The sequence below is a fragment of the Ananas comosus genome, linkage group 1 (genome assembly GCF_001540865.1).
Source record: "Ananas comosus cultivar F153 linkage group 1, ASM154086v1, whole genome shotgun sequence".
In the NCBI taxonomy this organism is placed as follows: domain Eukaryota; kingdom Viridiplantae; phylum Streptophyta; class Magnoliopsida; order Poales; family Bromeliaceae; genus Ananas; species Ananas comosus.
Genome location: NC_033621.1, coordinates 14757128 through 14783023, shown reverse-complemented (window position 1 = coordinate 14783023; position 25896 = coordinate 14757128).

Here is a 25896-nt window from a genome sequence, read left to right as displayed (position 1 = left end):
TGTTTGACTAAACGCACTAAATAATCTAGTTGGTAATATTGGATTCACTTGGGAATAAGATTCACCAAAGTACTAATCTCATTTCCTTAAGGGAGGGTGGGTATCCTCATATTAATGGATTGGAATAATCATAATATGTCAAATCTCTTTCTTTCTTCCTACCCGCCGGCTAATTGATATTATTTGTCTTTACACTCTAACCTTATATCTCTCTCTAAACTTATCTTTCTCTCTAAAATTTAACTCTTTTTCTCTCTCTAAACTAAGCTTTCTCTCTCTTTCTCTTTCTAAAATTTCAACTCTCTCACTCCCTCTAATTTCGACTATATTTTTCTTTTTATTTTTTTAATTATGCTCTCTCTCTCTAACTTATACTCTCTCTCCCTTTTTTTAAAAAGATGTTGAAACTTTTGGTAACATTAGCTAAAATTAAATAAATAAATAAATTAATTAATTGTATATTTTTTGTAATATTAAATAACATGGCTAATTAATATTACCGTGCGAACCAAACATAGAAATTCCACATTCTTAGTAATAGGATGAATAGGAATAAGATTTTCGGATATCTTTTATTCCTACTAATCTTTCATAATGCGAACCAAACGCACCCTAGAAGTCATGAGAACTAAAGGTATAACTAAGATGTAAGTCGCGACTTTTTGGAAATATCTCTTTGGAAAATGTCAATCAACCTCGACTCCCAACTCCATAACGGAATCACCCTTGACTCGCTATCCTGTACTTGGAGATGTCGATTTTCCTCGACTCCAATTGCATACAGATTGGAGATATGTCGATCGCCATCGACTATCCATGAGGTTTTCAGTATGAAGAGGAACCAAACCAAATGGTTGGTCAGTGTTAAGAATAGATTGCAACATTCATGTAGGCGAATAACATAATAAATTATTGTGGCATATTATACATGTTTCAGGCATAGTAGTTGTACTTCCTTTCGTGCATTACTGTTGTGGTAATAGTAGGTTTTATTATTATTATCATTCTACTAATGCCTTCTTTGAATCGAGTAAGTGTAAAGTGTCACTTCCGGTAGTTGTGATCACCCCATTGATTTTATTGCTTTTCAGATCTTTCTACTGTCGGCGAGGCGCGGGATCACAGTAAGGGCGGTGCAAGCTAGCTAGCTAGTACTGAGTTGGTCTAGAGTGTGATCAACAAAACTATGTAATGTTTTGGGATTCAAAGTTGTAACTTTAAAGAAGCTAAATTATAATCAATTTAATTTAGAAGTTATTTACTCTGATACTCTATTATACCTATATCGTGTATGTGCTATACAGGTTGGTGTATATTTTCGCTTCGTACAGATAAAAGGAACCTTACCCGTTCAACGAGTCTGTTGCATGTGCGCGAGCGAGCCCACTTGGCAGGAGTCATGATATGACTATGATCCAATTGAATGTTTGAGCATAATGAGACACTAAAAGGTTTATGTCTCTACACCGGTCTACTTAGACTTCTAGTATAGAGTTCCCTGTTCTTATAGGTGCTCATTGGCCATGCATTTTATTATCTTGTATGAATAATAATCTGTACGAATTGAGGATTGTCTACCTGCTACATGAGGGAGGAATGTTAATTTGTTATGTTTTTAGGTACGTCTGGCACCTATAGCAGGTCAGCCTAAACTAGTTAGCCTAATAGGGCACTTGTTCAAAAGAGAATGTGGGTCAGAGGGAACCATTACGAAAACCATCCCCATCTCATCGTGTATATTTAGGAAGTTATGATTTTTTTTTTTTTTGATTAAACAAGAATATACCCTATTTTACAGAGGTCTGTCAAAGATTACAAGGTGCTTCTTAGCACTCCAACACACAACGGACTTGGGACGGCCAACAAAAGGTCCCCTAAACAATCCCCAGTTGAAAAAAGAGAACAAAACAGAAGCGAACAATACAGCAAACAAAACACAATTACATAGCACTTAACACTATACAACAAACAAAACACAAACACAAAACACATATCACAAGCATAATAACAATCATAACTCGAGCAGAATCTGCACTTGGGTACCGGTTGAACAAAACACCGACTTCCAACATAAGTTATGATAATTTTTGAACAGTAACACATTCCCACTTTCTCGATTCTCTTCCTCCTCTCTCTGTGCCCTATGTGATAATCATGATGCTTTTGAGTACCGGAATTGTAGCATGATCTCTATTAGGTGTATCCTGATCGGCGATTTGATAAGCAATTGAAAGAGAAGGATGATTCAATCCTACACTTCCTTCGCTATAAGTCTTCCCGACATAGTCTTATAAGATTTCAAAATATAAAGAGAGGGTTCCTCCTATAGTTTATCAATTAATAGTAGAAGTTAAAGACATCAAAATATAAGGACATCAATTTATAGTAGAAGTTAATCAAACTGTGTAAACCATTTTTTTTTTCTAAAAGCTTAAGCGCTTGAGATTGGCACTTTAATATATACAACATATTTCCTCAGTTCTTAGCATATTCGATTCTCCTCTCGTTTTGGGCTTTGGCCCATGATGTAGACTTGGCTCATATATTATGATAAAATTGAATAAGAATAGAAGCTTTTTGGGTTTTGAAGTTAAGACCTCGTGCTATGCTTTAACTTATGCAACATATACCGACCGTCCTTAGTGCAAGTGGCAAAAGGACTTGATGGTTGGTATGCGAGACCCAAATTCGAATCCTAGTTGATTCATATTTTCAGCTAAGTTTATTTCTAAATAAAATAAACAAATCGGGTAGCATGCTACCTTTCTCTCTCTCTCAAAAAAATAAAAAAAAAAAAAAAAAAAAAACTTATGCAACATATCCCCTGATGTCTTAGCATATTCCATAGTCCTCGCGTTCGGGCTCGGACCTGTGATGTGGACTTGACTTGTTGTAAGAAAATTGAATAAGATTAAAAATTTGATGAGATTTGAAGTTTAGACCACCTCTTACTATGTTAGATAACTAAATTTAATCTCGCAAAAAGATTAAACTCCTATAGAGAAAGGCGTGTTTTTATTGCATTCAACAAAGTGGACTTTCATTTTTAGGTTAAAAATTTGTTCTAGGAAGGTCTTAAAAGCGAGGAGTTAAGTTAGACCACCTGAATTTGTATCTGGGAATACGAGAGAATTGATAGAATTGTGATAATTGAGCACGTGAAGTCATTAATTAACGGATCAAGTTTGGGCCAAATCAACATGTAATCCTACATATACACAAAACCAATTAGCTTTCCTGATGCCAAATCAAACTACTATGTTGGAACTGAATCAATTGAGTGAACTGAGTCAACTAACTTTTGATTAGCCTTTTAAATTATGACTATTTTGAAACCTTCAGCCATTTTGATTTCAAAATGCTCATTCATTAAAACTCTGTTTCATGTTCTTGCCTCCTAAACAAAGAGATCTCAAAGCATTCAATCTACTTGATCGCTTTATTGTTTTGTCTCTAGTCACTTTTCTGGCTTCTAATACAGATGATTAGGTACATACATATGAATTGTCCCTTATCTATACAGTAAATAAAAGGAAAGCCTAAAGAGCCTAAAGAGGCTCTCCCTGGGTTATGGGGGGGGGGGGGGGGGGGGGGGGGNAGCCTAAAGATGCTCTCCCTGGGTTATGGGGGGGCTGGTGGGCCCCACCTCTTTTTCTTTTTTTTTTTTCTATCTCTTTTTTTTTTTTCACACACACACTCTCTCTCTCTCTCTCTCTCTCTTTTAATTTTTTTCTCTCAACACTCTCACTCCCTCTCTCTCTTAATTTTTTTTTTCTTAACATTTATTTTTATTTTTGCCTATATCAAGTGTAAAATTTTATCGCATAAATTAAATTTATTTTTTAATAGTCAATATAACAAATAAATATAAAATTTTATCGCATAGATCAATATTATTTTTTAATAGTCAAGATAATAAATTCGTATAGTTTTTTCCCTTACTCTTTTAGTCTTCTTATAATTTATTCTTATATTTTTATTGCAGAAATAGTTGCTTATTCTTCAGTTGCTTTTTTTTATATAATTTCTTGACCCTTTTTTTACTTTATTTACTTTATTTATTTATTTATTTATTTTTACGAAATTATCCCGCCGCAACGCGCTGGTCCTTCACTAGTATACATGATATTTGAGTTTTCAATCTTAGTGTTGCTAGTGTTAAGTTGTACAAAAGAATCGAGGCTCGAAGTTGATCAGGTTCTTCTACTCTGATGTCATGTTAAGAGACTAAAAGAAGATTGTTTTCCAAACACTTAATCTACCGGAAAAAACAGTGAAATTTAATATTTATATTCAAGAATTAGTAACTAAAACCTCCCTGAATATATTATCGTAGAAAATAAAAATATGCCCAAAACTCTCCTTAATTTTTATGTTGTTATCACGTAATCCTCTATTATAAATTTATGCATTTATAAAAGGTTAATTACTTATATACTCCTAAAAAATTTTCGACTTTCTGATTTACCTTTCTTAAAGGGCTAATATTGAAAAAAAAAAATTTACATTCCGACCTATTTCAAATATACCCCTAAAGTTAAATTCTGTTAATAAACTGTTAGCAATAGCTGATATGTATATAAAATTACTATTTTGGCCTTTCAAATATACTCTTCTATCATCACCAACTTTTCTTATTTGCCCTTAAGTTAGGGCATAAAAATTATTTTAATTTTTAGTCTTTTCAAATATATATACACTTCTACCATCACTAATATTTCTTATTTATCCTTACCATATCATGGGCCCACTCTAAAGAGTCATCGATCTTCCCATCGATCTTCCTTTACCAAGAGAGAAGTACTGGTCCATCGAGTAGCCCTTTGGTATTCCCGCAACTTTGGTCGAAGCTGCTCCCAACGAAGACTACTGCCCGTCAGACTTCAAACTCAGCATACACGAAGTAAACTCTTTCGTCCAGTGTTTCACCGCCCAATCCATATCCTTTCGAGAAGCACCATCGTCGAGGGTTCACATTCAGGAATACATCTCCACCTTATGTACTCCCCCACCCTGAGCCGTAAGCACCTCTGCACAACTCAGGTTCCTCGGGCATTCGCAATACCCAACTCCGCGGCAAACCCAACCATAAGGGTAACAAAGACATTTTAATTTTTCTTAACTCTAGTAAATATCTCACGTTTAACGGAAGTTAACTTAACAGATGGTAACTGTAGGGATATTTTGGAATAACGGAAGAACATATGAGTGGTATATTGAAAAGAAAAAAAAAAGTTGGGATAAATAAGATATTTTTGATGTTTTGAGAGATATATAAACAATTATTCCTTTATAAAACTATAGAAAAATTTCAAAACTATACAAAAATCTCAAAATACCATTTTAATTAAATACCCACCACACTTTTTATGTGATGAAAAAGTTGCATACTAGTTTCTCTTTTCTTTTCTTTTTTCTTTTTTTTAGTTTTGCCCCTTTAACCAGCTTACAATTATTTTCTCTCTTACGGCAATAGAGTAGGTGGAAAAAAAAAAAAGAAAAGAAAAAAAAAGAGAAAAGAGAGAGAGAAAAGAAAAAGCTCTAAGTTGATTACAAGGATGAGTAAAGAAAAGAAATCTGGATATTTTTTTAGAAAAAAAAAATTGCAAGACGTATAGTAATTTGGAATGTTATTTTAGTTTTTTTTTTTTTTATACATTTTATGGAAGATAAAACAAGACTAAGGGGAGTTCTCTGCATAATGCTATCAAAGAGAATAAAATGCAAAAAGTCAATATTTGCAGTGGATTAAGACTTAGTTTGGTATTGAGACCATTTGACGCTATTAGATAAAATGGAGTTGACGTAAAAGCATAAAGAGATATGCTTCTATATTCTTTGGTGGGAGCACAGAAAATATATGGCAACCGACTTATTGCAATCTGTGGAACGAAATATTACGCGTACAAAAACAAACAAGTTATTTTCCCATCATGCTTTCTCACCACACTTAGGGGTCGTTTGGTTGCATGTAGTTGCAACTGCACTACAGTTATAACTGCATGTAAATACAAATTTCGTGTTTGGTTTGATGTATTTAACTCCAACTACTGCAGTAGGAACTGCAGGAGGAGGCCCAACTGCAACAGTTCGAACTACGCCAAAATTGGCCGTAGTTCCAACTACAGCAATTGGAGAGAGTAACTTTAAATAAAAGGTATGCTTACCTCCTTAATATTTTTTAAATAAAAATTATTTTCTTTTGTTACATTAATTGGAGGTAATCTCACCATCATATATATAAAATAATAAAATTTTAAAAATTAATTCTCAACTATATGCAACCAAACAAATTATTTATACTTACAGCGCTTTCTACTACATCCAACCAAACATGATTCATGTAGTTGTAACTGTTGTATTTCTAAATTCATGTAGTTGTAACTGTTGTATTTCTAACTGCATGCATCTCTAACTATATTGCATTTATAATTACATCTAATCAAATGGCCCCTTAACGCAATCTCCCTACTATTAATCCCAAACGAAACATAACATGTTAAAAAATTTTAGGCCCAATACTGACTCACATGAACCCAAAATTATAACATATTTAATAGAACTTTTTCAAATTAAAATATAAATATAAAATTTAAAAATAAATTGAAATATAATGGGAGGGTAATATCATTATTTTTTATTTATAACTACCCATTATCCTTCTTATTCCATCTTATCTAATTAATCGCTATTTCTCTTATTTCAAGAACAATCCAATTCTTATCCAAACGTAAAATTGATTTAGTTATTGCTTATAGCTGAACTTATATCTATCTTTAAAATAGATAATTCTTACCAAAAGTTTAAACTTCTTAGATATAGACCTACTAGCTAGTATATGTATATATCAACTCTTCTACTCTTTTGTATTTACTAGATGTAAAACTATTAAATTATAAACTCTTAATATAACAAACTTCAAATAAAGAAAAGCTTTCTAGGTCGCAAAAGTAAAAGTCTCAATATTAAGCTTATTATTCCGCCGGATTATTATAAGTTGGTGAGCGACCTTAATAGAATAAAAATTAACAAATTTTCGTGCCATAAAATTTTAAAAATATATTTTTATTATTTCGTTAAATAGTTATATTCAAACAGAACAAACAGAACCAGCTGGCCGACAAGATGCATCCAAGGCGATGTATCAAACATGATTGGTCAGCACAGCATGGTGCAGGAGAAAGGCATCATTGCAACCTTTAGGGCATCATTATACTCTGCTTGAGACATGTTTGACATTATTGAGACCCTACCCTGTTGGTCTTTTCTTCTAAACGCGCAAACAAATCAGAGAGAAATCATAGGAGCTCTTTTGTCGCTCCCTTTTTCTCACCCCTCTCGTGTTGCTTTTGAACCTGACCTTTCATAGGTGAGGCAGTGGAAACGTTACATTAGCTGTTTTGTGTTGTCTAATCTCAGAAACATATCTGAAGCTTCAAGTCCGGGAGAGAGGGGGACCCAGAATAGTACGTACAAGAACGGGGGCCCCTCCCATGAGGATATTGTGTTGATGCTGAATCGATCTGTGTGCGATAGCTGCTCGATCTATTACGGTAGGACACGGGGTTGCCTCCTCCTGCGCGTAGCAGCTAAGCTGTGAGGATCCTTTTGTTTGGGAGTGTTTGGTTTTGTGCGTGTGCATGTGCATGTGTATGTGCGTGCGCTCGTGAGGGGGCCAAAGATGGCCTGATCAATGAATAGATCGATCGATCTCACTAACAAATTAAATGCATGGAATCCCAATAGCAATCAGAATTCGATAATCAATTTTGTTAGTTTGGTTGGTTAATTAGTTTTTAGTCGATCGGCATAGAAATCGGAATGAATGATTATCTATCCAACCTCGTAGAGAGATTGGCATCTAGCCAGCCCATCTAGGCCGAATTTCTTTTTTTTTTCTTTTCTTTTTTTCTTTTTTTTTTTTTGAGAGAGAGAGAGAAAGATAGCATGTTACTAATTTCGTTTATTTTGAACTTGGGGCCTCAGCTACCAACCACCAAGCTTTTTGAATTTCTTTTTTTAGAGAAAGGAAGGTAGCATATTGCCCGTTTCGTTTATTTTTTTTAGAAAATTAATTAAGCTGAAAATTGAATCAATGAGACTTCGAATTTGAAATCTTAAGTACCAACTACCAAGCCCTTTGTCGCTTGGCGCGATCAAATTTTTGTTAATCAGTTCCTGCCAAACTTGTCCCGAAAACATTGACTTTTGATTTATTTTTGAGTTAAAAAGCTGCTACTTATTTCTAAATGAAATAAACGAAGCGGGTAGCATACTACCTTTCTCTCAAAAAAAAAAAAAAAAAAAAAAAAAAAAACAAACATTGGTACAGTTAGTATGAATGCTTTTAATTAATTAATTAATTATATAAGATATTTGGAAGCGCAGGATTGCTCTATATATTGATATCTGATTGTACGTACTAGGAAGCTAATTAATGCCATGGAATCAAATATGAATGGTGCTATCTTTGAATGCAATCTAGAGTACTGTTTGAAAAGTCTAGTAATTACTACAACTCAAATTTTTTGGTATTTTGTTCAGACATTGCGTTATTTTATATTAGATCCGACTTTCACTATTCACTAACATGGTTTCAGAGTAATTTCTAAACGTACTCCAATTAAGGAGATATGCTTTTGATTTTTCTATAATCTCATGGTTTGTTGTCTTTCCTAGTACTCCTCGTGCAAATGACATAAGAGTAATGCTTCTATACTTTTTTTTTTTTTTTCGTTACCGCTAATTCACGCGTATTCAATGGCTCAAATTTAGCTTTTTTAAAATTGTGACCTGCAATAGCAGGTCACTTTAGGAGAGATACCGGTTACCAGGTACCTCAAAAAAGATCTTTTAAATTTGGCATTTCATAATTTGGCATTTCATATAAAAAATTTTCAAATTATTTGACAATATGATCTTTTAATTTTTCTTTTCTCTTTGTTTATTTGTTTAATATTTCAAACGAGTTTAATTTTAAGNGTGCATGTGCATGTGCATGTAAATGCACTCGTGAGGGGGCCAAAGATGGCCTGATCAATGAATAGATCGATCTCACTAACAAATTAAATGGAATCCCAATAGCAATCAGAATTCGATAATCAATTTTGTTAGTTTGGTTGGTTAATTAGTTTTTAGTCGGCATAGAAATCGGAATGAATGATTATCTATCCAACCTCGTAGTGAGATTGGCATCTAGCCAGCCCATCTAGGTCGAATTTCTTTTTCTTTTTCTTTTTTTTTTTCTTTTTTTTTTTGAGAGAGAGAGAGAGAGATAGCATGTTACTAATTTCGTTTTTTTTGAGCTTGGAGCCTCAGCTACCAACCACCAAGCTTTTTGAATTTCTTTTTTTAGAGAGAGGAAGGTAGCATATTGTCCGTTTCGTTTATTTTTTTTAGAAAATTAATTAAACTGAAAATTGAATCAATGAGACTTCGAATTTGAAATCTTAAGTACCAACTACCAAGCCCTTTGTCGCTTGCGATCAAATTTTTGTTAACCAGTTCCCGCCAAACTTGTCCCGAAAACATTGACTTTTGATTTATTTTTGAGTTAAAAAGCTGCTGCTTATTTCTAAATGAAATAAACGAAGCGGTAGCATGCTACCTTTCTCTCAAAAAAAAAAAAAAAAAACATTGGTACAGTTAGTATGAATGCTTTTAATTAATTAATTATATAAGATATTTGGAAGAGTAGGATTGCTCTATATATTGATATCTGATTGTACGTACTAGGAAGCTAATTAATGCCATGGAATCAAATATGAATGGTGCTATCTTTGAATGCAATCTAGAGTACTGTTTGAAAAGTCTAGTAATTAACTACTACAACTCAAATTTTTTGGTATTTTGTTCAGACATTGCGTTATTTTATATTAGGTCCGACTTTCACTATTCACTAACATGGTTTCAGAGTAATTTCTAAACGTACGTACTCCAATTAAGGAGATATGCTTTTGATTTTTCTATAATCTCATGGTTTGTTGTCTTTCCCATTACTCCTCGTGCAAATGACAAAAGGGTGCGTTTGGTTCGGGTTATCCTGGCAGACAATCTTGTCAGGGTTACCGTATTTGGTTCATCCGGCATATAATCGAGTCGTTAATATAGCATTACAAATAGTGCAGAATTACACCAAAAATATTAACAAGACGGGGATGTGTATCTTGCATTACTGAAAGAAAGAAATACTGCAAATTGTGTAAAATGATAATTTTACCCCTCTAACTCCCGAAACATTTTCAATACGTCATTTTAAAAAATTTAATTTAAAATTTTGAATTGACAACTTTTAAATTTTAAAATTTGAATTTTAGTTTTGAATTTTTAAATTTTTAAACTTAAAATTTAAATTTAAATTTTAAATTTGAATTTAAATTTTAAATTTTAAGTTTATTTAATATTTTAATTTAAAATATAAATATGAAATTTATAAATTTAAAATATAAAATATAAAAATGAATATAAATATAAAATTAAAATCTAAAATTTAAATTTAAATTTAAAATTTAAAATTAAATTTGAAGTTTAAAAATTTAAATTTAAAATTTAAAAATTTAAATTTTAAAATTAAAAATTAAAAATTTAAAAGTTAACAATTCAAAATTTTAAATTAAATTTTTTAAAATGATGTATTGTATTGAAAGAGTTTCGGAAGTTAGGGGGGTAAAATTATCATTTTACATAATATGCAGTATTATTGGTTTTCAGTAATGCAAGATACACTCCCCCTCTCGTTAATATTTTTAGTGCAATCCTGCAACATTTGTAATGCTATATTAACGACCCGATTATATACTGGATGAACCAAACACGGTAATCCTGATATGATTGCCTATAATCCTGTTAGGATAACCTGAACCAAACGCATCCTAAGAGTAATGCTTCTATACTTTAATTTTTTTTTTTCCGTTACCGCTAATTTACGCATATTCAACGGTTCAGATTTAACTTTTTTAAAATTGTGACCTGCAAATGCAGGTCACTTTAGGAGAGGTACCGATTACCAGGTACCTCAAAAAAGAGTATTTTTGTCTTTTAATACATGGGCAATTTAGTTATTTTATCTTTACTATATTTTCAAAATTTTTATTTTCTCTCTGTTTACTTTTTCTCTCTCTATCTTTCCTTTCATAATGTGGCATTTCATATAAAAAAATTTTCAAATTATTTGACAATATGATCTTTTAATTTTTCTTTTCTCTTTGTTTATTTGTTTAATATTTCAAACCAGTTTGATTTTAAGAAACTATGCATTAAAATTTCTTTCCATACCTATTGCTTTCTAAATCTTTTTTTAATAAAATAAGAATGAAATTTAGATTATTTTGTGATTAAATATTTTGAATTTAAATATTTGCCCACATTTAATTTTTTAAAATTAGTATACAAAATTAATGACTAAGATGAATTTATAATTTTGTTAAACGTATTAAATATGTTAAATTTAAATATTTACCAACATTACAAATGTTTTTAGATAGTTATACAAAATTAATGTCTAAAGTACTAGAACAACTCTAATTTTTTTTAACATATTAAATACATTTAAATTATAAATTATTTCACGTACATTCAAAATTTTTTCAATAAGTGATACAAAATTAATGTCTAAACTATAGGAATTTAAAAGTTTTTTAAGTATATTAAATATGTTGAATTAAAATATTTACCAACATTACAATTTTTTTAAATAGTAATGCAAAATTCCTCTAATTTAAATTTCACTTTTAAATTTTAAATATTTAATATTTAAAATTTAAATTCATCGTATTTAGAAATAGAACTATTTCTAAAATTCCTATAATTTAGATTAATGCATAATTTTAGAAACACTAAAACATTTAAAGTAGATGCCTAAATTTATGCCTAATTAATGCATAAATTTGGTTAATCAATTAATTTCCTAAATTAGTGCAAATTAATGCCTAAATTTAGGACCTCAATTAAAAGTTTCTTTAAATGTTGTATTGTTTAATTACAAAACTAACCTTGAATAAAATAATCCTTTTACCTGCTAAATATTAAAATTATATTTTTGCCCTCTATTAATCAACGGTTAAGATCTTTTTTATTTTCTTTTTTAAAAAGTACCGAATCATTTCTCATGACATAACTCATCTGATTTTTAGTGAATCCTAAGAAAATCTTTAGGCTTCTTTCCTATTAATTAATCAAGACACAAGTTTGGGTATAGCATTTTTTTCACTAAAGGTGTTTGGCAAAGTTTTTGGGATCAAATTTTATATTAAAACCTAAATTTAAACTTCATACTCAAATTTAAAATTTGAAATTTAAAAATTTAAAATCTAAACTAGTATTTTAAAATTTTGCAATTTAAAATTTCAAATTTCAGATATAATTTTAAAATTTACAAATTTAAAAATTAGAATATAAATATAAATTTCAAAATTTAGATTTACAATTTTTAAATTTTAAGATTTTAATTTTTAAATTTTTTGGGAATCATATTTTATGAAGAAAGCTTTAGTTGTTTCTAATTTTCGTGCCTCTAAAATCAGATCTTCTTTTAAAAATCAGAATCAGATTTTATTACAGAACACTCTCCTAAAAGAAAATCATTTTTGACCTTAAAATTATTTTTAAAAATTTAAGCCAAACACCCCCTTGTACTAGTGATAGTAATTGATAGTACGTTTGGCCCGGATTTGTAGTTTTGACTTCACTGTCAATATGGCCCGCGCGTTTTAAATGAATTAAAACAAACAAACAAACAACACACACACACATGTACAAAATTCACATGCATAAGGCATAAACATTAGGAATGTCAATGAGTGCGGATAATATTTTTATCTGAGGCCGAATCCGAATGGTATGGATTTATCTGTTAATAAATAAATATAGTTTTAAATATGGGTATAAAAAAAATGAAAGTCCAACAAATTCGTATTTGGATATGGATTTTATTTGTACCCAATCCAAATTCAAATAAACTTAATGCCTCTTTATATAATACAATATATATATATATATATATATATATATATATATATATNAAAATTACATTTTTGCCCACTATTAATCAACGGTTAAGATTTTTTTTATTTTCTTTTTTAAAAAGTACCGAATCATTTCTCATGACATAACTCATCTGATTTTTATCATACATATGAGTAGTGAATCCTAAGAAAATCTTTAGGCTTCTTTCCTATTAATTAATCAAGACACAAGTTTGGGTATAGCATTTTTTTCACTAAAGGTGTTTGGCAAAGTTTTTGGGATCAAATTTTATATTAAAACCTAAATTTAAACTTCATAATCAAATTTAAAATTTGAAATTTAAAAATTTAAAATCTAAATTAGTATTTTAAAATTTTGCAATTTAAAATTTAAAATTTCAGATATAATTTTAAAATTTACAAATTTAAAATTAGAATATAAATATAAATTTCAAAATTTAGATTTAAAATTTTTAAATTTTAAGATTTTAATTTTTAAATTTTTTGGGAATCAGATCGATCTTCTTTAGTTGTTTCTAATTTTCGTGCCTCTAAAATTAGATCTTCTTTTAAAAATCAGAATCAGATTTTATTTCAGAACACTCTCCTAAAAGAAAATCATTTTTGACCTTAAAATTATTTTTTAAAATTTAAGCCAAACACCCCCTTCATTGTACTGGTACTAGTGACAGTAATTGATAGTACGTTTGGCCCGGATTTGTAGTTTTGACTTCACTGTCAATATGGCCCGCGCGTTTTAAATGAATTAAAACAAACAAACAAACAAAACACACACACACACACACACACACAAAATTCACATGCATAAGGCATATACATTAGGAATGTCAATGAGTGCGGATAATATTTTTATCTGAGGCCGAATCCGAATGGTATGGATTTATCTGTTAATAAATAAATATAGTTTCAAATATGGGTATAAAAAAATGAAAGTCCAACAAATTCGTATTTGGATATGGATTTTATTTGTACCCAATCCAAATTCGAATAAACTTAATGCCTCTTTATATAATACAATATATATAAATTTTTGATTTTATATTTGAATTTATAATTTAAATATTTAGATTTTAATATAATACTAGTAACAAACCGCGCGATGCTGTGAATATAAAATATTTTAATAGTAAACTTTATACTAATTTTTATACATTTTCATATAATTAATTACTCAAATTAAGGGCTAAAATTAATTCAAATAAATAATTAATTTAACTAAAAGTGGTTTAAATTGCTACAAATGTGAAATAACCTTTTATACAAACATATATCTATGTGTGTGTGTAAATGACCAACAAATCAACAATATGAGTATTAAATGATTGAAATTATTAAAACATAATATGTTATATATATTAATGATATCTAGTTAAATAATTTTACCAGAATATTTGTTTAAAGAAAAATTTTGTAATAACTCATTGTTAATTAGATAGTTTCTCAAAATTATAAATATGAAAAATAATAATAATATATTTAAAGAAATATAAATAAAAGGAGACAGAGTATAAGAGAAATGTACTATTTAATATATAGAATATGATAAGAAGAAATGGTTGTTTCAGATTCACTTTTCGGATTTGGATTTTAAATTTTTAGTCGATTTCGATTTTAGATATAAATTTTTAAACATTCGTCGCCACGTAGGGATTCGCATTCGGATTTTGAGTTTACATGTCAAACTTGAGATCGAATTTTTGAAAACATTAATTGCCCTTTAAATACTAGACTAGATAGGTCACCATCCTCTGACGGGAATAGGTCAAAATTTGTCAATCATGACAATTTCAGGAAAAACTGCAATCCCAGTTCAAATGGTATTGTACTTGGCAGAACATATTGCATGCTCCCCATGCATGCACCAATGCATGATACCCTTATTGAAATTCTATAAAACAAAAAAAAAAATAATTTTTCAATATATTTTATGACAATTAAAGAATGTGTATATATATTAATCGAAATAAATGGAACATGATGACAAATTCTTCATCTTCACAAGAAGATCTCATAATTACAATTAATATTTTCTCTTATTTTCTCTCTTTTGCAGTATTTATCTTACGATATAATTCACGCCAACTTAAAGCCAATGTGGAGATTTAAGTTACAATAATTTCAAGCTCAGCAAGCAAGCTCTATTAATTTGAAGTAACAAAGTTCCTTATTTATAGTCAAAATTCATAATTTACTCGTTATAATAATTCTGTTGTACATGTTGGGCTTCCAAAACCATTTTCAAGTTCTTGGCCGCTTTCGTAATTATTTAGCGCCAACAGCTCTTTTGACTAAATTAATGCAGTGCAGTTTCGGGCACTCAGAATAATGTTTGATCAAGCGTCTGAATCCATGGGCCTAATTATTTCACAGCTATATACAAAAAAAGGATTAACATATATATATATATATATATATATATATGCAACCCTTGAATATCGGGCATCCAATTAAAACAACATTCAAACATTCGAATAAGCCCGAGTCATCATTTCTACTTCTGAACGAAAAGCTAAGCATGCAACTTAGTTATTAAATTCAAATTCAAATTCCAGACTTTCGAGTGCCCTGGAATAATTTTTGGCTGCTCAAACATACTTTGAAGAGTTTTGATATCTTTGGACTTTGACAAAAAGAATTTTGGCATTTTCTTTCAGCATTTATTAAGATCATGTATGCATTCTGGTTCATGTATGTCTTTAGATTGCAACATTTACAACACAATTCAAAATTTTCAACCTTAGATATAAATGAAATATTTAAGAAATTTAAGCTCTAAATAAATTAAATTAAGGTCCTTTAATCTGAAAAGTATAAAGAGTTTCTGCAAATAAGTTGCTCGTCGACTCTTTTTACATTTCGTCATTTGAGTTTTTTCACTTATGGGTTCTCTACACACAAACTCATGATAAATTGTTAGTTTGAAAATTAGAATTATTTATAATCAGGAAAATTTTAATAATAATTTAGGGTTACTGTTCCTGTCCCTACTGTTCCTGTCCAAACTACTAGGTATATAAAATATTATCTCCAAACTCGGGCCATTTTGGCTTGTAACTTTCGAAGATGACTTCATCTCTGCAGCCACATTTCTTCCTGCAGAAGAAGACCATAAATGAGCGGAGAAAGAATGTTGAAATTTAGGAGAAGCTTCAGCTGATCTATCAAAATCTTCAACAGTGATACACGAAACGGATATATCGTAGATATTAATTTAAAAGAACGAATGAGGGGTACGTAGCAACAAAGAGAAAGTAGCAATAAATTCTCTCTCTTGTCCTTTCCTTCTTTTCCATAAATGCGTGAGAAATTACGTGACCTTCGCCACTCACATGCAGAATTGCGTGACGAAACGGTCGCCATTTTAATTGTTTGTTCCGTAAAATTTCGTACCAATTAACTAACAAGCGAGGCATTAATCTATTTTGGCTCTTTCTTCCGCACGCAAATACACTCATGTTAATTTTTTAATTCTTGGATCAAATATTTTTACCATTTCGATTCCCTCGATTAATATAATTGCTCTAGCAAAATCATTAACTATCATTCTAATCCTATAATTAATTATTGATACAAGGGTTGTCACGCCCCGGATTACACGTTCCCCGGGTACGCCGACAAATCCGCCGTATACAAAGAAATTTTCCCTGTATACGAAGCGATAGTTGTACCTGTAAATCAAACACTACTACAAACAGTAGTAGAGAGCTGCTAGAGAAAACTGAAGCTAAATAAAACAGAGTTTCATATACATAGTTCGGATCCAAAAATACAGAGCTACTCGCACTGGCGAGTTAAGTCAACTATGTACATAAACTCGAAACAAAACCTCTACCTGCAGAAGGGCACCTCTAGCTCAGCACGTCGGGTAGGGCTCTAACTCGCGACGCCCTTGCCTCGATCCTGGTCCGCAGACGGTGCAGCAGCCGGAACCTGTGGCTCTGCAAAAACATAGGTAACAACTGGGCGTGAGAACTACTGTAAAAACAAGTAGTCCTCAGTGGGCACCGCCAAAAACAAACATCGGCCACCCACTAAGTCTACAGAAGGGAGCAAGGATAGAAGGAAAGCAGGAAGCATACTCTACCGCTATCATCCACTACACTATCATGCTCTACACTAACCAACTGTAGGAAATGTCAAATCTGACCCAATCCAATCGGGACTGTAAGCATACCCGTCCCCGGGACTGTGAATACACCCGTCCCTGCCCCGTTGCGACTATCGGGCTCTATCCACTCTAACTGGTCCGTGGAGAGCAAGTCCAACTGGCATGAGCGNATCTATACTATATATAGAAGCATATAGAAATAATAGACGAAATCAAAAAAGAATAAAAAAATGTTCACTACAAACGGTTATCATCAATCTATATTATATATACAAACATATAAGAATGACAGACGAAATTAAAAAAGAATAAAAAAAATATTTCCTATAAACGGTCACAATCAATTTGTTAAAAAATATCTCAAGTAAGAACGAACAGTTATGATAAATCTGTTAAAAATATAACATCCATATCCATCAATAAATTCAATTCTACAAGTGATTATGATCAATTTGTTAAAAATATTTGAAAAAATGAACGGTTATGATTAACTTGTTAAAAAAAGCACTTTTATCCATCTATTTTACATTAAAATTTAAATTTGAGTTTAAATCGTGAATTAAATTTAATTTTTGATATCAAATTTAAAATAACAATTAAACAATTTTAACCATTGTGGATCAGAATTAAATTTTAAATTTTGAAATAAACATGAATTAAATTTTGATGCTTTTAGTTTAAGATACATACTCAAATTTTAGATTCATCAAAAATCGAAAAATAAATAAAAATATTTAATATATATAAAAAAAGAAAATATAGAATATTGCAAATATTTTTTAATAAAATATAACATATGAATTTATAAAATATATTTTTTATTGTAAATTTTAAATAAATATAATGTATAAAATATAGAATTTATAAAATATAGAATTTTAAATAAATAAAAATATTTTTTATTCTTTCCATCTATTAATTTTACATTAAAATTTAAATTTGAGTTTATATATCAAATTTAAAATAACAATTAAACAATTTTAACTATTGTGGATCAGAATTAAATTTTAAATTTTGAAATAAACATGAATTAAATTTTGATGCTTTTAGTTTAAGATACATACTCAAATTTTAGATTCATCAAAAATCAAAAAATAAATAAAAATATTTAATATATATAAAAAAGAAAATATAGAATATTTCAAATATTTTTTAATAAAATATAACATATGAATTTATAAAATATATTTTTTATTGTAAATTTTAAATAAATATAATGTATAAATTTATATTAATTTAAAATAAACTAAAATAATTGTTACATGCATTTTCGCGTACACTCAACTAGTATATGCATGTGCAATGCACGCTGTATAAAATTACCGAAAATAAAAATATTTAGAAATAAATATATAATTTTGATGTAATGTATTTTATCATTATCAAAATAACGATAGTAATAAAAATAAAATTATATTATCATAAAAAAATACAAAACTTATAACTATAACTGAAGTAAACTGAAAATGTCATCATTATTTTATCATTTAACAAAAAAAAAAGCTAGAATAAAATGTAAATTTTTAATTATTATTTCAGGAAAATTTCGTTCTTTCTGTCACTACCTGTAGACGAAGATGACATGCTAGCAATGACGAAGATAATGAAGTGCAATGATGACGATGACTTACACATAGATTGCGGCAGAGAAGTTGTGGAAGGAATAGGAAAAGACGACGACATAGATGACGACATAGATCGCGGGACGACATAGATGATGACATAGATCGCGGCAGAGTTGTGGAAGGAATAGGGATCAGAGAAGCAAATATGAGATAGGTTATTACAGTAGTAAAACATAAAATTAAAATAAAATAAAGGGTTAGAATAAAATGTAACTTTTTAACCACATTCAATGTATCCACACAAAGAAGGTATGGAAGGAATAGAGAAAGAAGCGAATAGGAGGAGGTATGGAGAGAAAAGCGAATATAATGTATGGAAGGAATAGAAGCGAATAGGAGGAAGCTCACTACAACAGAATTAGGTTATAGGGACATATGTTTGGGACACTTTTGTGTAAGTGTCCCATTTATGCCAAAACTTAAAAAAAAAACTACTAATGCCTAAATATAAAGTCCAATCCAACAAAAAATAAAATGTTACTCTACTCAACCCACCCCACCCAGTCCATTCGATCCGATTACAAACAGAAAAAAAAAAGAAAAGAAAAATCGATTACCATTTCCCCTTCTCCCCTCACTCAATCGACTGAAATCCTAGACGAAGATCCCTTCCTCTCGTCCTCCTCTGCCACCGTAGCCAACGAGGTAGAGTTCCGGCAGTTGCTAAATGCTTAAATAAGTGTTGGTAAATTAGCAGCACTCTTTTTAGGTTATAGCGACATTCTTTAACTGTCACTATATACCTAGCGACCCCACATATAGCAACACTTTTTAAAAGTGTCGGTAATTTAGCCAGCAACACTTTTTTTTGACCTGTACCGACATTTAAAAGTGTCGCTATAGACCGTTTTTGTTGTAGTGAAGGAGATTAATCACGCGTATGATAGGCAAGGAGATATTATAATTAGAAAACGATGCATATTATAAAAATTAAAAAGATGACAATATTTTATGAAGCGTCGAAAGATAAATATTATTAGATAAGTATGAAGCTTAAAAAAATTTATTATTAGATTAAGTATTATATAAGATGGAATAAAAATATTATATAGGCATCAAAGTTAAATGAATGATAGTGCTAGTATGTGATAAGAATTATATTAATGAGGAGTGACATTTTGGGAAAGGAAAAAATTTTTAAAACTTCGTTTCTTATAAATAGTATATATATATATATATATATATATATATATATATATGTATATATAAAAAACTTGGCTTCTATACTATCAAAGTTAAATACAATCAGTAGTAGGACTACTATACTATTAGGAGCACAACAGCTTTTATACTCATAAATTTATAACCATCCATTAATTTTAATGGATGGTTAGAGTGAAAGAGAGACGAGAAAGTAGGGAGAAATTCAAAGAGAAGAGAAATTAAGAAACTCAATTTCTTCCCAATTTCTCTTCTCTCTCCCATCCTAACCATCCATCAAAATAGATGGATGGTTAGAAACATAGAAGCACACGGATTGCATATCACGCACAGATATACTCAACAACCGCTCTACTCCTAGATCATGATAATCGAATGCAAAACAAACTGAGTAGAGTATAATGTAATGAAGTCATATGGTGCTAGGCTCAAAATTATAGATAATGCGAGGAACATAAAGAGAGAGGGTTGAGGAAATGTCACCGAGCGTGCACAACTAGACCGGCTTCGGATCGAAGTACCAACCTATATCACTAACGCGTCTGCCTCTACGATGTGTAGGATAGTCAATTGAAGGGTCCACAGAGTCAAAGTCCGACCCAAACGGCTCAAAACACAATATTCACAATCCCCAAAATTTTTCATGAAATCGGTTTCCAAAAATCGATCTCCGTAACTCGCCGGAAGTCCCAAAAATAGCATCGGAATGTCGCTGGGACCCACGAAGTGTCCCAAAACTCACCGACTCATGTCACGAGTCACTCACTACCTCAAAACACATCATTTCGAATGTCTTAGCAGCAAACACCAAGGTCACACGTCGAAACTATTATCGTCGGATAATCGCTCTGATCCAGGTTCCAGAAGTGTCAATTTCAACATCGAAACCCTTCGCCACTTACTCGTCATCTCCGGACATTCAAGACGATGTAGGTGACCAGCCAACAAGGCTCAGTGACAGCATTTCGGGTGTTCCAACAGCGTAAGATAAATTCGACCCGAAACCACGTTCCGCTGGCGAATTTTGCCGAAAAACTCACCGAAACCGATATTCGGTCTCTGCAAAGGGCTTTAGACCTTGCACGATCAGTCCAGAGGTCATCAACCACATAAACACACTGCCCACAGTAGTCGTGAAGCAACAAGTTGCACAAAAGCCCCTAATATTACATGTTATCACATTAATATATGCAATTAGAGGAGAATTATGGTTCGTTATCACTAACCGAGGGTTTATAGAGTCAGACGAGACACTAGCTGATAGGGCTCGATAAGGCGGAGGCCGTGCTCACTGTTCGGAGTACCGCAGGTGGTTTTGGGATGCGCAAGACTGAGCCGAACGTCAGCGAATGATGCACACGGAGAGCAACTAGGCCGAACAAGTTGATTCAAGCCTCGCCGAGAGCAAATGAGGTGAGCACTGTGATCAGCATTGACCAGGGGTCATCGTGCTCATGTCTGGAGGCGTCAGAATCGTCTCGGGTTGCCGAAATAGTGAAAACCACCCTAAAACATCGCTAATCGGGCAGACTGGGAGGAAAGGGGCTGAACCTGGCAGACGGCGGCTTGGCGGCGAGTGCGCTGGTGGCAGGGGGTGCGACCGACGGGAGAGGGTCGGCGCTCACCCTAGTCGGCGGTGGGAGGTGGCGGTGGCGGGGCGGGACAAAATTGAGCCCACACAAGAGAGCTCATGCTCAGGATCCCTTCTCCGGTCACAACGACGGCTGGGAACGCTGGGGAAGGGTCACGGGCTTCCCCTGGGTCTGAGAGAAAAGGAGGACGATGGCTGCTGGCGGCTGGGAAAGCGGCGTGGCTCGGTGCGGCCGCACCAGCCCTGGCTGGCAGCAGGCTTGCAGCAGCCGCGGCGGTGGCACTCAGGGGCAGCTGCAATCGACGGAAGAGACTCGCCGGAGGTCTGGGATGATGCCAGAGGGGAGCCTGAGAGCAGAGGATGCTCCCTGACCTAACCTTGGCCGAAAAGAAGGTGGATGGGTGGTAGAAAAGAAAGAGAAGGACGCGAGGAGGCTGCTGGCAGCGTTTAGCCAGTTGGAGCATGGTCACTGGCGGCTAGGAAGTGCACGGCGCACGCGGAAGAGGGAGAGGAGACGGCTGGGGTCTCACCTGAGTACAATGGGGTTAGGGTTAGGGTTTCGGATCATGAAAGCCCTAGGTTGGCATATATACAAAGATGCTATATATTTTGCACGTAAGTGCTCCGATTCCCACTATTTCATGCTGACTCCTTCACAGAACGTGTAGAAATTTAGCAGTATGTTCAAACTATTTGCAGTAGTTGCATTGCATGCACTTGTCACAAGTCATGCAGTGGACGTGAGGTTGTTGCAGTAGGGTTTGATCGCAAGTTATGATGTACATCAAAAAATGGCTTTGTATAACGAGGAAGGAGGCAAAAGTGGGCAGAACTGAGGAACAGTCTAAGAATAAAAATTGACAGTATCTTTGCATACTCTGAAAGAGCTGCAACAACAATGGAGAGCAGTGTGCGATAAAGAATAGAGATTCACACATATTCGTAATCATCTTGCAAAGCCATGAGAAATCGGATAAGTTGAGTTTCTTCACAGTATTGATAGTAAAGATCAGCATCAGCTGTCCACTTGGGCTTAGTTAAAGCTAATTGGTTCCAAATGAAAGATATCTGAGAGTGAAAATCTAATACGGCTTCAATTGCTACATCATACAAACTAGTTATCGGCAAACGGATTTGTTGCATCGATATTTCGCATTAATACTCATTATCGCGACGAAGATAATGAGCTCTTTTATTTGATATTAATTCACTGCTAGTGTAGTAACGCGCGGGATGCGACGGATAAATAATAGAAGAAAAAAAAAATATTGAAGAGGAAGAAGAAAGGAGTTTGGAAAATAAAAACTCTAGTGTGTTTTATTTTTTGGGTAGGGAAATGTATAATTGAACTAACCAATATGATCATTGAAAATTGATAACTGCCCATAATCACCATTCAAAGAAAAAACCTACAAAGGTCGTATGAAAATAGAGATGATAATGTTGCGATGATGACAACGATGGCGATGAAAATCTCATAAAAGTTTGCATGATTTTGCACCCATTTGTGTTGGTGGGCAAATATATAAATGAATTACAAAAGTTTTTATCACTAGAATAACAAACTTTATTAATATAAATAAACTTCAGTACACTACAACTGAATAATACAATTTGATCCACACTTCACAACTCTACACAACAAATTACATGCTCTCTATTTATATAGCATGAAACGACGCAACTCTTCACGAAAAAACACAACCTTTCACTAAGGACATGACCCTAAACCAAAAGACACAACCCTTATAAAAGGACACACCCCTTCATAAGAAACACAACTCTTCAAATAAAAATAAACAAATAAAACAATCTTATAAACTAACATCCTCCCTTAAGCTTGTTTATGCAAAACTATCGACGTCTTCTTCGATTGGGTCTTCATAATCTTGGAGTTTTTCCTATAAGACTATCTTGTCTGAAATCAAACTCCTAATTTTGGAGGCCTGCTCGTTGGTTGCGTTCTCCAGGAATTTATTCTCCAAATTCAATGCCATATTTTCTTTTTCCAAATTTTTTGCAAGTTTCTCTAAATACAAATTTCTTTGATCAAGAGAAACCATACATGTGGTACTCATAAAAGCAAAATGTGCCGCATCTTGTTCCGCATCCTTCTTTGATTTTTTTACATTGCCCATATAAGTGAAATTTCCGAATTCGACAAACAAATAAAATTCTGAAATGTGAATAGGTCCTTCTTGATAAGTGCGATATTGTGGCAGCGACACCTTCATCTTTTAATAGTATTCTTAAAGTAGATTTTTGTAGGACACTCTTACTATCACTTTATTCTCCATGTTTCTCTTTTCTTTAATGTTAAGTTGTTTTAAGAAAAATCAACTATTCATTCACTATTTATAGGCATGAAAAACTTTCAAAAACAACCAAATGACACATCCCTTTAAAGTGTCGAAATTCAAGAGACACGTCCTTTTAATTTGAAATATCTTTTTAAACAAAGAGACATGTCTTTTTATATTTCAAGTATCTTTTTTTTTTAAACCCAAGAGACATGTCTTTTCAAAAAGTAGTTAATTATGTTAACTACTTCATGCAATGGTCAACAAGTCCACACCATATATTTCATAACTACTGTCGGTCAATAAGTCGACTCTCCAATCATTACATTCAACAGGATGCGTCCATAATATTAGTAATCCACGCGATGCGGCGGGCAAAACACAAAGCAAACTGAAGATGTTGAGTGAAAACTGTGAAAAGAAATGTTTAGCTAGTAATATACTCATTCACCATTATTTCATAATATAAAATAGACTCCTAGAAAGATTAAGGATTGTAGAAATTGCCTCGTTTAAACTATTAAGCAGAAAATCTAAAATACAGCAGGAAAATCACCAGCAAAGAGGTGCTCTGCCCAACATAGACATGAATAGCAGACATTATTGCTATCTTATCTTCCAAAAGCTTCTTAGAGAGAAAGTTGCCTTTCTCCTGCTTTATACAACTGTAGCCTTGGTTTCATTATGTTTTGTTGCAGCTGGTTTTTAACATCAACGATAAGTTTCTTAGGAAAAGGAACGAAATAAATCAACTTATCTTTCTAAAGCAGTTTTGAAAATGTTTATGCTAGGTTTCAAAACTTCCAAATGACAAAGAAGTAATCTATGGAGCATTGGATAGGTGGACTGCTTCGGAGACTGAGTTTCCTGTTATTGCTGCTGCAAAAGCTTTAGAAATCTTGAGAAGACGAAATCAATGGTTGCGGATCATCCAGGTGTGAAATTTTTTGTTTTGAGGTTAATCAATTGTTCTGTTTCAACAGAATGAATAACCATCATTATTTAAGCCATAAAGAGGTTTAATAGCCTTTTATCGAAAATTACAAATAGGTTTATTAGTATGAGGCATTGAAAAGAGCTGAAAGAAAATCAACATATTTGTTGATGGAGAACATACTGATCTCTCTTTATGCATTGTTTCTAGGTTACAAAGTGGTTATTGAGCAAAGGCCAAGTACTCACATTGGAAACATATGATACACTCCTACTGGCCTTCAATATGGAAGGAAGGATAGATGAGGCTGAGTCTATTTGGAAATACTTATGAAAAAGGAAGAATAAACATAACCGGTAGCAACAGGAGAATAACAAAAATAATAGAAGAATCTAAAAATTTAACAATTTCTTGAAGAGACATATATGTAAACTTATGTAGTTAGAAAAATATTTACAATTTATGTACATGAAAACAAAAAGAAGTGAAACTAATAGTAAAAGAAAAATTAGGAGACTATTAAAAATCGAAAATTAATATCGGCTCAGACATTCTATGAGTATTATCAATAATCAACTTATAGCAGCATATGCTCACGGCAATATAGGGGCGAATGATAGGCACCCATTATATAGGCTTCGATAGGTATGGAAAACGACATTAAACAATCCTTTATAAGTAATAGGAAAACAAAACCGAGGCAGCAAAGGATGATTAAAAACCAGGACCTTTTTTTTTGTCAGTAGGGAGAGCAATAGATATGATCGAAATGACTTAGGGGTAGCTCAAAGATTGCAATTGTTCTGCAATTGCCATCCAAGTTGTTCTACAATGTAAAAACTTTGTTGATATTTAATTATAACAGCTTCATGTTGTCATCATCACCGATTACAAAAAGAGAAAAGAGTTAAATGAATTTAAATGATCAAAAACTTAGTTGATTGTGCGTGGAAAACATTTAAATAAATGAAAGATGTTAAAATAATTTTGGAGTACATAATAAAAAACAAACAAAATAGTGCAAAGTTCTCTTATGGGAGTAGATGATCGTGGCAGCATGGGGGAAATGATAGATGGCTCATTATATAGGCTCCGATAGGTAAGGGAAATGGCACAAAACAACCCTTCGTAAGCAATGCGTAAAGAAAATCGAGCCGGCGAAGAAAGGGGAAACGAATATGAACCAAACCTGTT